Below are 9,989 nucleotides of genomic sequence, written 5' to 3'. Positions count from 1 at the left end.
CCCAAAAATCCTTTTTCTTGCAAAACCTTTCAAAAACTGACAGTGTCCTTTACTAAATGCTGGAAAAACAGTTTTGGAAATCCATTTAACTAACTTCTCAAAAATTTCAGATTTGACCCAAAACTCTTTCGAATTACACATGCAACCACACTACAATTTCAAAATCCACTTTTTCATGAAAAATCCCTAACAATCCGAATTCTTTGTTCAATATATGCAGAAAACGAAGCTAAAAATTTAATTTATGCAACGTCTTTCGAAAATTCTATTTTTCACCCCAAAACCTTTAGATCCATACATGCAAGACTACTAGGAGTTCAACAATTACTTTTTCTTGTAAAACCTTCCTAAATCTGGAAATTTTCGTTCAATAGGTGCTAGAAAACAATTTTGAAAACCCATATAAACTGACTTTTCACAAATTACAGATTTGGCCCGAAAATATGCAGATTTACACATGCAACCCCAAAACTTTACCCAAATCAATTTTCTTCACAATTTTCGAAATAACTAAAATTTCTTTGAAGGTAATTAACTCAAATCTACCATTTATGACCTCTGATCATACATGCAATGATATAAATCATATGAACTAACAAAAAGGAAGAAGTAAATGCAAGAATCAACATAAAACAAGAATTAGGGGTGTCTTTTAAATTAATTTCGAAATTATTTTCTTGATACTTGATACCTCCATTTGCAGCAAGGATTTCGATACCTTACCTCAAAAATAGAAAGAAACAAAAGATAGTTGGAAAGGAAAGGTTCTTGAGGGCCTTCAAAGAAAACCGAAGTTAGAAGAAGAAAAGGAACGAAGAAGGAGGAAGAGATTTAGAACTCGAATGGCAGTTCTTACCTCTTCAAGTATGGAGATTCAACCAGGCTACTTTGATGGAGAATGACACGGTATAAATTTCAAGGTGAGAGGTGTTTTCACAAGTGAAAGGACACCATGTATTTATAGTATTTTTGTAGTATTCAAGGGCAAGGGTTAGATATGGAATTCTCATCTTTGGCTTGAGAAATATCTTGCTGATTTAGGGGGTGGTTCGAGCTTGATGGAGCTGATGACAATGGTGGTTTCGGTGGTTTGAAGAAAAGAGGAGATAAGAGAGAGAGAGAGAGAGAGAGAGAGAGAGAGAGAGAGAGAGAGAGAGAGAGAGAGAGAGAGAGAGAGAGAGAGAGAGAGAGAGAGAGAGAGAGAGAGAGAGAGAGAGAGAGAGAGAGAGAGAGAGAGCCGAAGTGTGTGAGGGAGAAGGAGACCCTTGGGCTTCTAATAGGCATGCTTGAGGTGGAGTGTGGGATTATACTTAGTAGGTATTAGGCTAGGCTTAGATTATCATTATTATAATTATTTTAAAAGTTTAATAATCCCCCCACCCCCCCACCCCCCTTAAACACACACATACACGGTACCCTACACACACATATATAGTTATTATGTATCATGGTATATGTGAATATGCTAAGTCATAGCATGCATGTATAGTTCATCCGTAAACACATACGCACATAAGGTCACATATAGAATTCGATATCTACTAATTTAGCACATAATAATTCATGTATAGCCCTATCATAGCAGATATTTAGTATTTAAGTGATGTGAAATTTACTGTTAGTAAATTTAGTGTTTTTAAAACGTGGGGTGTTACATTTGAATCCAATTACAAAAAAACTTCATGTAATTAGTACGGAATGCAATTAAATATGAATTTCAATTTATAAAATAAAAGCAACAGTCAAAAAAATCGTTCACACATAGGAACAACATAAAAAATCTCGCCTTCTTCAATTACATAATCGCCGATGAACTCGATGAGATCCTCTGAACCAAATCACAAATGAATCGACATGGACATCTTCGAAACAGTGCCAAAATCGCGTATGCCCTGAGAGAGAGAGATATGGAATTTGTTGATTTACCGTGATCTCAAAGATTTTTCTTAATCACGTGTTATAACAAAATTAATTATGCAAGGGGTATATTAGTCATGTGAAGTACAATATTAATTAAAAAAAATTTATTTAATAAAAGAATGGGGTCTCACTAATAATGAAAATGAGGTTATATCCACCTTTATATATGTAAATGAGTTGGGGGTTTTTCACTAATTATCCCAATAGTTAAATTGATTTATATATCTAATTGCCACATGTCATTTTCTAAATAGAGGTGGTTAATTTCATAACTCATATTTGATATTTTATTCCGCATGAAGTATATTTACATTTCCGAAAGATGAAATATCAAAATACAACCCTTATTTCATAACTCTAATGGAATTAAAATTACTATTTTTTAGTATGAAAATGGTGGTTAAAGGTTTTGATAGCCTATTTAATAACCCCACTCGAGGTGTTGTTACTTTAAATAGTTTGTATTAATCAATACAATATCAATCGGCAAATCAGTAGTTTCTACGATCCATTTTTAGTTACAAACTCAATAAGAAATTTATATACTATATAAAAGACTACAATTATATAAGAAGTAATTGCGTAATTATGTGTGTCTTTCCAAATTGAGAAAGTTTGATGCAATATTGTTGTTATGGATGGAAAAAGTTATCAAATTTCAAGTAACATAGTATACCGATAAAAAAATATCTAACAAATATCAAATTAGTGGTTATCATTTCATTTGGTACGCTATTGGTACCATATTGAACTTATACGAGATTTACTACAATCCATTATAGTGTGGGTAAAGATATAGACATCCTATCATGGAAAAAAAATGTTTAGCTATAAATATTTTGACTAATTTTTAAAATTAAAATTTTTAATCATAGGAAAATAAAAATATTAAAAGTATTATAGCGTATATAATTGATTATCAAATATTTTAACATTGTGTATATCTCACTATATTTTCATATTGGAATACATGAGTTCTTTGTCTCACTTACAAGTTATGTATCTAAATTAGTGAAATATTCTTAAGTTCTCTATTTCCCCATATAATCAGATATATTTATTTTTTTAATTTAAATTTTTAAAATATTTGTAAAATAAAATTATATATTTTATAGTGTTTATAAGAATCTCATATCGATTGTATATCTCTATTTTTCTTTAAATCACAATATATTCGAGTGATTTACACAAAAAAATTCAATTAATTTTTATTTTTCCATTTATAATTTATAGGGTAAATTACACACACCCCCCTGAGGTAAGCTTAAATAATTGTAAGGTCCCTGTGGTATCGATAATTACACTCAGCCCCCTGAAACGTAGTCAGAAACTCTAATGGGATAATGAATTGGATACGTTATTCCGATAGGGTTCTAACGGACTATTGGTTTCAGAAAGTGGTGGAGACAACAAAGAGCTATGGGTGATTTAAGAAATGTTCGGGAATGTTCGGGGAGCCATGTCACACCATAGCTCTTTGTTCGGCGGTTCACGGTTCACCATTTCATAGAACCGGCCCCGTCCTGGGGACGACGGGCCGGTTCACGGGTTTCGGGACGGTTCACCGGTCAACGGGTTGGGCCGGGACGTTAACGGACCGGTTTGGGCCGGTTCCGGGCCCAAAACCGACCCATGTCCGTATCTAGTCTGAAGTCAGAATCTTGGACCACAATTATGAATACTTTGAAGAAAAATCATAATTTTGTTGTTTTTCAAACACAAATGAAGAATCGATATGACTACTTAAAACGAAAGTATCAAGCTTTGCTGCCGTTAACTATGAAAACAGGCAATATTAACAATCATGTCACCAACACCATCAACATGAAAAAGGTAGAGTGGACAGAGTATATTTGTTTAGGTTTTTATTGGTTTATGTAACTTTTATTAGTAATTATAACATTTTATTAAGAATTATAATTTTATACTTCAATACAGGCTCATCCTAAGGCAAAGAGTTTAAGACTTGCACCCCTACCATATCTTGACCTTTGTAGAACACTATTCGACAGTGCCACTGCTACAGGTGTTCATTCCAGGAGACCTAGTTCCCAAGATCAAAATCCTGGTGTTAACTCATTCGCTTCGAGTAATGTCCGCAATGTGGAACAAAGTGACATAGAAGATATTTTTTTTTGTGATGAAGATGGAAATTTTAGGGATACAAGAGGGACTCAGACTAATGATTTCGCCCATCGGTCTCAAGGAGAAAAGCCTAAAAAGAAAAAGGAAAATAGTCAACCCTCGCCCAATGATAATAATTTAATAAATGAGATGTGGGCAGCTTTGAAGTTTATGATTAAAAATAATAGTGGGCCTTCAGTTACAGATTGTATTGCTAAATTGGATGAACTTGATTGGGATAAAGAAGACATCTTATATGTTTCAGTTGTTGTAATCTTTGGCAGTTGTGTAGGACATAGAGAAGCTTGGATGCTGCAACAAATTTGGTTTTTAATAGCATTAAGTGATGGCGTTTTTACGCGTAATGCTATAACTATTTTTATTTATGGAATAAGTAATAAAAATAAAAAATGAAACGCTATCATTTATATCAGTTATTATATATTATTATTGTAGTTCAACAAAATTGGGTCAAAGATATTCCTACTTCTTTCAAACCCACAATCGTCGATATCCCCTCAATCCAAACCTAGAACGCCGTCTCTTCACGGGGATCTGTCGGCACTCCATTTTGCCGATTCTTTGTTGTCTAATCCATCTCCGTCCTCCGGTATATCTTCTTCTCCATATATGTTACTATTTGTAAATTTTTACAATTTTGTTTCCAATAAACCTAATTTTGATTTTTTTCAACGAAGATCTAACCATGGATGCAGGTTAGCGTGATAAACGCAAATTGATGACACCCATGGAATATTCTATGCAATTAATTTTCTGGGAAACTCTTCATCGAATGGTAAAGCTCTTTCACCCCTTTATTTTATTTTATATAGAGAATTAGCATTGTCTTTTTTTATTCTAATTTTTTAATAGTTTAATCCATTCACTATCAGTTCTTTTCTCAGGGACACCTTATCGGATTGATATGTAGTGAAATTTGGGTGGGCTGGGGATTAAACTCGGGGATGACACGATTAAAACATTCGTCACTTTGTATCTATGTGGAATCGTGGGTAGAAGTAAATAGAGTTTGGAAAACGAGCATAAAATGGATGTCACATAGATATAGATTGACGAATGAGTTAACTTAGTTGACATTCATTTTATGCTCGTTTTCTTTTTACTGGATTATGGCTAAGTAGGAAATTGTAAATTTATCTTAATTATTAGGTTAATTTTTTCTCTTTTCTCTGATTGTATTGTTTTTGTAGCTACAAATATTGCTTTTGCTTATGTCTCAGGGACTCTGCTTCTAGTACTAAAACAGCGGAAGACAGTGCTGCGGCAGGGAAAATGGAAGGATTTGCATGCCAATAGTCTCTGGAGTCCTTGTGGGTATACACTTCTTTGATATTTATATATTTCACTCTATTACTGATTCTTAATACATACTAGGGGATAGAGATGTTAACAACTTTCAATTTGTTTGCTTCTATCCGTTATGTGTTTATATCATGTCAGCAGATTTTGGTTTGTCCGAACATTGATATGTTGTTATCGTATAAAATTGTTGAATTGAAAATGAGATAGCAAGCGCTATAACTATTCTTCGTAGTCGGTCATTGATTGACATGATCGACAATGTCTCAGTGGCGATACATGGTCGCCTCTTTCTTATTTAATATTAAAACATGGAACTGTAAGCACTTTATTGAGTTATCATGTTCCCCATTCGGATATTTGGTTAGAACGTAACGGGAGAGATAAGTAGAACATATGGAAGTTATTTTGTATGCTAACTATTCTTTGTTCTTAATAAGTTCAACCCCTTATTTATTTTAAATTTTTAATGATTTTAGGGAGTTCGTCTTACTAATCATAAAGCCCTCATATAATTGATATCTATGTAAATTTATTTTGGTAGAGTTAAGTGCTACACTAATTAGAAACTTGTTGCATTCATTCTCCAACCTATTACAGTTGTTTTCTTCATTATAACATAATTTTGTAATTATGTTTATTTTTTCTTCTTTTATTACAGGTTAAGGATGGTAAAGATACGTAGCAACAATGGATTTAAATGCAATGTATTGGTGTAGCCATGAAGTCTTCTTTGGACTCGAACCTAGTGTTTTCTTGTAACATTTTCATAAGGATGTCTATGTTATAATTTATTAGCCTGAATATTACAAGATGGCTAGTTTTATATAGTTTTGGACGATTATTATTTTGTATCCTCTAGATGTTGCAGAATAATGTAATTATATAACTTTTTTTTTTTATTATTAATAAATCTTCAGCACAAGCTATTTTATATTTTCAAGTGTTTTGCTATGAGAAGAATATGAAACGATTCAGAAGGAACAATTTAAAGATTTATTGTAGCATTTTGAGATGCTATCAAAAGCATACCATGACGTTAAAATAATGCTATATATATTGAACTAACATTCTAAAAATGCTATAAAAAGTTATATAATTGCTCATAAAAGACGCTATTATATCATGCGGTAGCATTCTAAAAACGCTATAAGAAGAAAACCAATAGCACAAAAACAACGCTATTACATATAACACTATAATAGCGTTTGTAAAACGCTATAGTAGAGCTCAGACCTATTATAGCTCGGGCAGACATAGCGTTTACAAAAACGCTATGGAACCCTACTATAGCGTTTTTCAAACGCTATGGATGAGGATTTCTGTTGTAGTCCTAAGGATAATGTCGGAGTTCTGAAAGCATGGATTAAAAGAATTGGATAAAATACGGGATTTGAATTTTAACTTGCAATGGCTTATGTATCAAATTTTAAGAATTTTAGTAGTATTTATTTATGATGATGGATTTGTTTTAAGTTTCGTAAGTTATTGCAAACTTTTTATGTTAATAGTTTCAATTTTAGTATCATACTTGTTTAATTGATACTTTTTATAATAATATAATTTTTTTACATTTCCCTTGTGAATTGGGTTCCCACTATGATTCTATATTTTGCTAATGATAGTTTACATTCTCAAATATTTAATGTATTGATCATTTTTGTTAACAAGTCAAATATGGAAATTTAAGAGATTATGATATTGATGACGATCTATTGGTACACACAAATTTGACGGAGATATTTGGTGCTTGTACCAAGAAAACAGAGATAACAATTCAGCATTGCCGAGACATGCTTACACATTGGAGCTGTTGTCTGGATCGAACACACAATGTATTGAATTAATGTGCATGTCATGTGTTGCATATATTCGTTTGAGCATGCATTTTAGACAACGAGGGTGGCTGCATGATAGTAGACATGTATCACTAGAAGAAAAAATGGCAATGTTCTTGCAAATTATTGGGCATAATAAACGTCTTCGTGTAGTAAAACGTAGATTTCAACACTCTTCACAAACAGTTCATGCGTATTTTCATGAAGTGTTGAGTGCAATGATGAATATGGCAAGGGACATAATAGTACCAACAACATTTGAACCGAATCCAAATATTTCGACAATTTAGAAGGTTACTCCGAATTTTTAAGGTAGATATTGGGTATCGTTTCATTTTTTCAATCATTATTTAATTCTCCTCTTCTTTGCGTAACTTATTTTTAATCTAAATGTGGGAACAGTTGGTGCACTTGATGGAACACTAGTACATGCCGTTGCTCCAATTTCAAAGCAAACTATGTACAGGGGTAGAGGAAAGGGTGAAGGCTATCAAAATATTTTAGGAATATGCGACTTTAATATGATGTTTACGTTCGTTTGGGTAGGGTGGGAAGGGGTAACACAAGATTCAAGAGTCTTAACAGATACAGTTGCTGATCCGAGAAACGGTTTTCCATGGCCTCCCGCAGGTATTACTTTAAATTCAAACTATAAATTCTAATTGTTTATACGTTAAATTTGATCTTGAATTATTTTTATTATTATTACATGTAAATACTATCTTTGTGATGCAGCATACACACATACTAGAGGATTTATGGTTCCATGTCGTATGTGCGATATTGGTTAGGACACTATCGTCGCAGACGTGCTTTGACTAAAGAAGAATAATTTAACCATGCTCATGCTCAACTAAGAATGTCATTGAACGAACTTATGAGTTCTGAAAAATAGATTTCCGATTTGAGAAAAGATGGCCCCTTTTTCATTAGATGTGCAAAGAAATATAGTGATTGCTTGTTTTGCGGTGCATAATTTTATAAGAAAAGAGCGTATTATTGATAAATTTTTTGAAGATCTTGATCAACTTAATATGCCTTTTGATGGTGCGAATGAGGATGGACAAGACCATGAGAAGGATGGTACAACTACGGGACAATGGTGGGGGGTCGAAGACAGGCAATATATGGCTAATGTGCGCGATGAGATATCAACTTGATTGATGGATTGAGTGACCTATTAGAATTTATTAAATATTTGACGTTGATTTTAGCGACTTTAATATTTTAGGTCAACTTTAGCGACTTTAAAGTATTTCCATATTTTAGCTATTTTTATTTGTGAATGTAATATTTATTAGTTGTTCGAATTTTATATTTTATCTATGTTAAATATTTTAAATTTTAAATTTTATTGATTATGTAGATCATGCTTAATTTTTTTTTATTTATATATGTTAATTAAAATTAATTAACAAATAAAATGCTAGCATTAAATAAGGGTATAATAGGAAAATAACAATATTTAGACATTCAGTTATCAAATGGACTTAATTGTTCAGCATTCAGCATTCAGACACATATTTAGCATTCAACATTCAACGCTTAATCCTGTCAAACGGGCCCTTAATTCCATAGAGCCTCGTGTGTAATGTCTAATTGCCAAATAAATTCTAGTATTAATTTGTTTTAATCAGTTATCCTCCTAAGTTGCATTTATATAGTCTACCGCTCCCTAATCGAGATAATCATATTGACTTACAGGAAATGACTAAAATACTCCTGGTTATATATACAGATTAATATTCAGTAGAAAACAAAATTATAAATAGTAGTGTGAAGGCGGAGTAGAAGAAGTTCACCGCCGCGAAGAAGAGGCACACAACAGAGTTGAATCTCATCATGAAGCGAACTTGTTAAAATTAGTGTCGATAGTGGTATATTCAAGAAGCACTTGCACACTATTTTGTAATATAGTCTCTACAGTCTATAGGATTCAAGATCAGTTAGATACCCATAAAACAATATTCAAGAATAGCTAGGATTGTAAAGAGAATCGTAGAGAAAGATTAATATACCAATTCTCTAAAAGTACCCATTGAAAAATACCTGTAAATAGGTATTGAGGTATTTTGTATAATTTAATCAGGTAAAAATACCTTTAAATATGTATCCTATGAAAAATACCTATGAAAGATTAATCCATCAATTCATTTGGTATAATTTACTTTTTTTTTTCTTTTCATCTTTTTTCCTTCTTGTTTTTCTGAGATTTACTTAAACGTTATCGGACACGAAGTTATTTTTTTTATTACCATAAGTTAAATGGTCAATGGATATCCGTGGGTATCCGGATATTGGTGGTAATGGTTCTGGTATTCCGATAATTCTTTTTAAATGGTTTTGGCATGGTTTTGATTTGAGCTATAGAAATGGTAATGCTTCTAGTATTACATTTTTTTTAGGATATCCGCTCCGCTGCCATCCCTATGTACGTAAAGGTAAGAACAAAATAATTCCAATGATTGTCCATACAACATCTCGTACATAATGAGAAATAAATGACAAGTTTGACATAAGAGAAAAATATGAAAAAAAAAAAGAATTGAAATACCATACACCAAATTCTTCCAAACTCCAAGCATTTTCTAATTTAGAGAATTGTTCAGAAGTCCAAATATTTTCCAATTTAGATAATCATGGAATATTCGAATTGTGTGTATAATGGCGGTTGAAGCAAAGTTACACTTTCAACGACTATTTTTCTTTTGAATATGAAAACATCAATGACAAGAACAAAGTTGTCATTAACAAGATTTCCACTTCATTTGTATCTCAATTTGTTTT

At 32.2% G+C, this 9,989-nt stretch overlaps 1 long non-coding RNA gene across 2 annotated transcripts; it reads left to right on the top strand.

The window, feature by feature from the left end:
• Positions 1-4,498: 4,498 nt before the first annotated feature.
• Positions 4,499-6,289, top strand: LOC148767401 (uncharacterized). Of its 2 annotated transcripts, none has more exons than XR_016033831.1 (4): positions 4,499-4,654; positions 4,743-4,840; positions 5,286-5,379; positions 6,026-6,289. It is a non-coding gene; the product is annotated as an uncharacterized LOC148767401 (long non-coding RNA). The 2 variants fall into 2 exon arrangements; XR_016033830.1 differs by having other exon boundaries at positions 4,521-4,654; positions 4,761-4,840.
• The last annotated feature ends 3,700 nt before the right edge of the window (positions 6,290-9,989 follow it).

Source organism: Erythranthe guttata, chromosome 10 (genome assembly GCF_056151865.1).
Source record: "Erythranthe guttata isolate IM_541 chromosome 10, IM_541, whole genome shotgun sequence".
Taxonomy (NCBI): domain Eukaryota; kingdom Viridiplantae; phylum Streptophyta; class Magnoliopsida; order Lamiales; family Phrymaceae; genus Erythranthe; species Erythranthe guttata.
The sequence above is the reverse complement of the archived record's forward strand: the minus strand, read 5'-3'. Positions and strand labels throughout refer to the sequence as shown.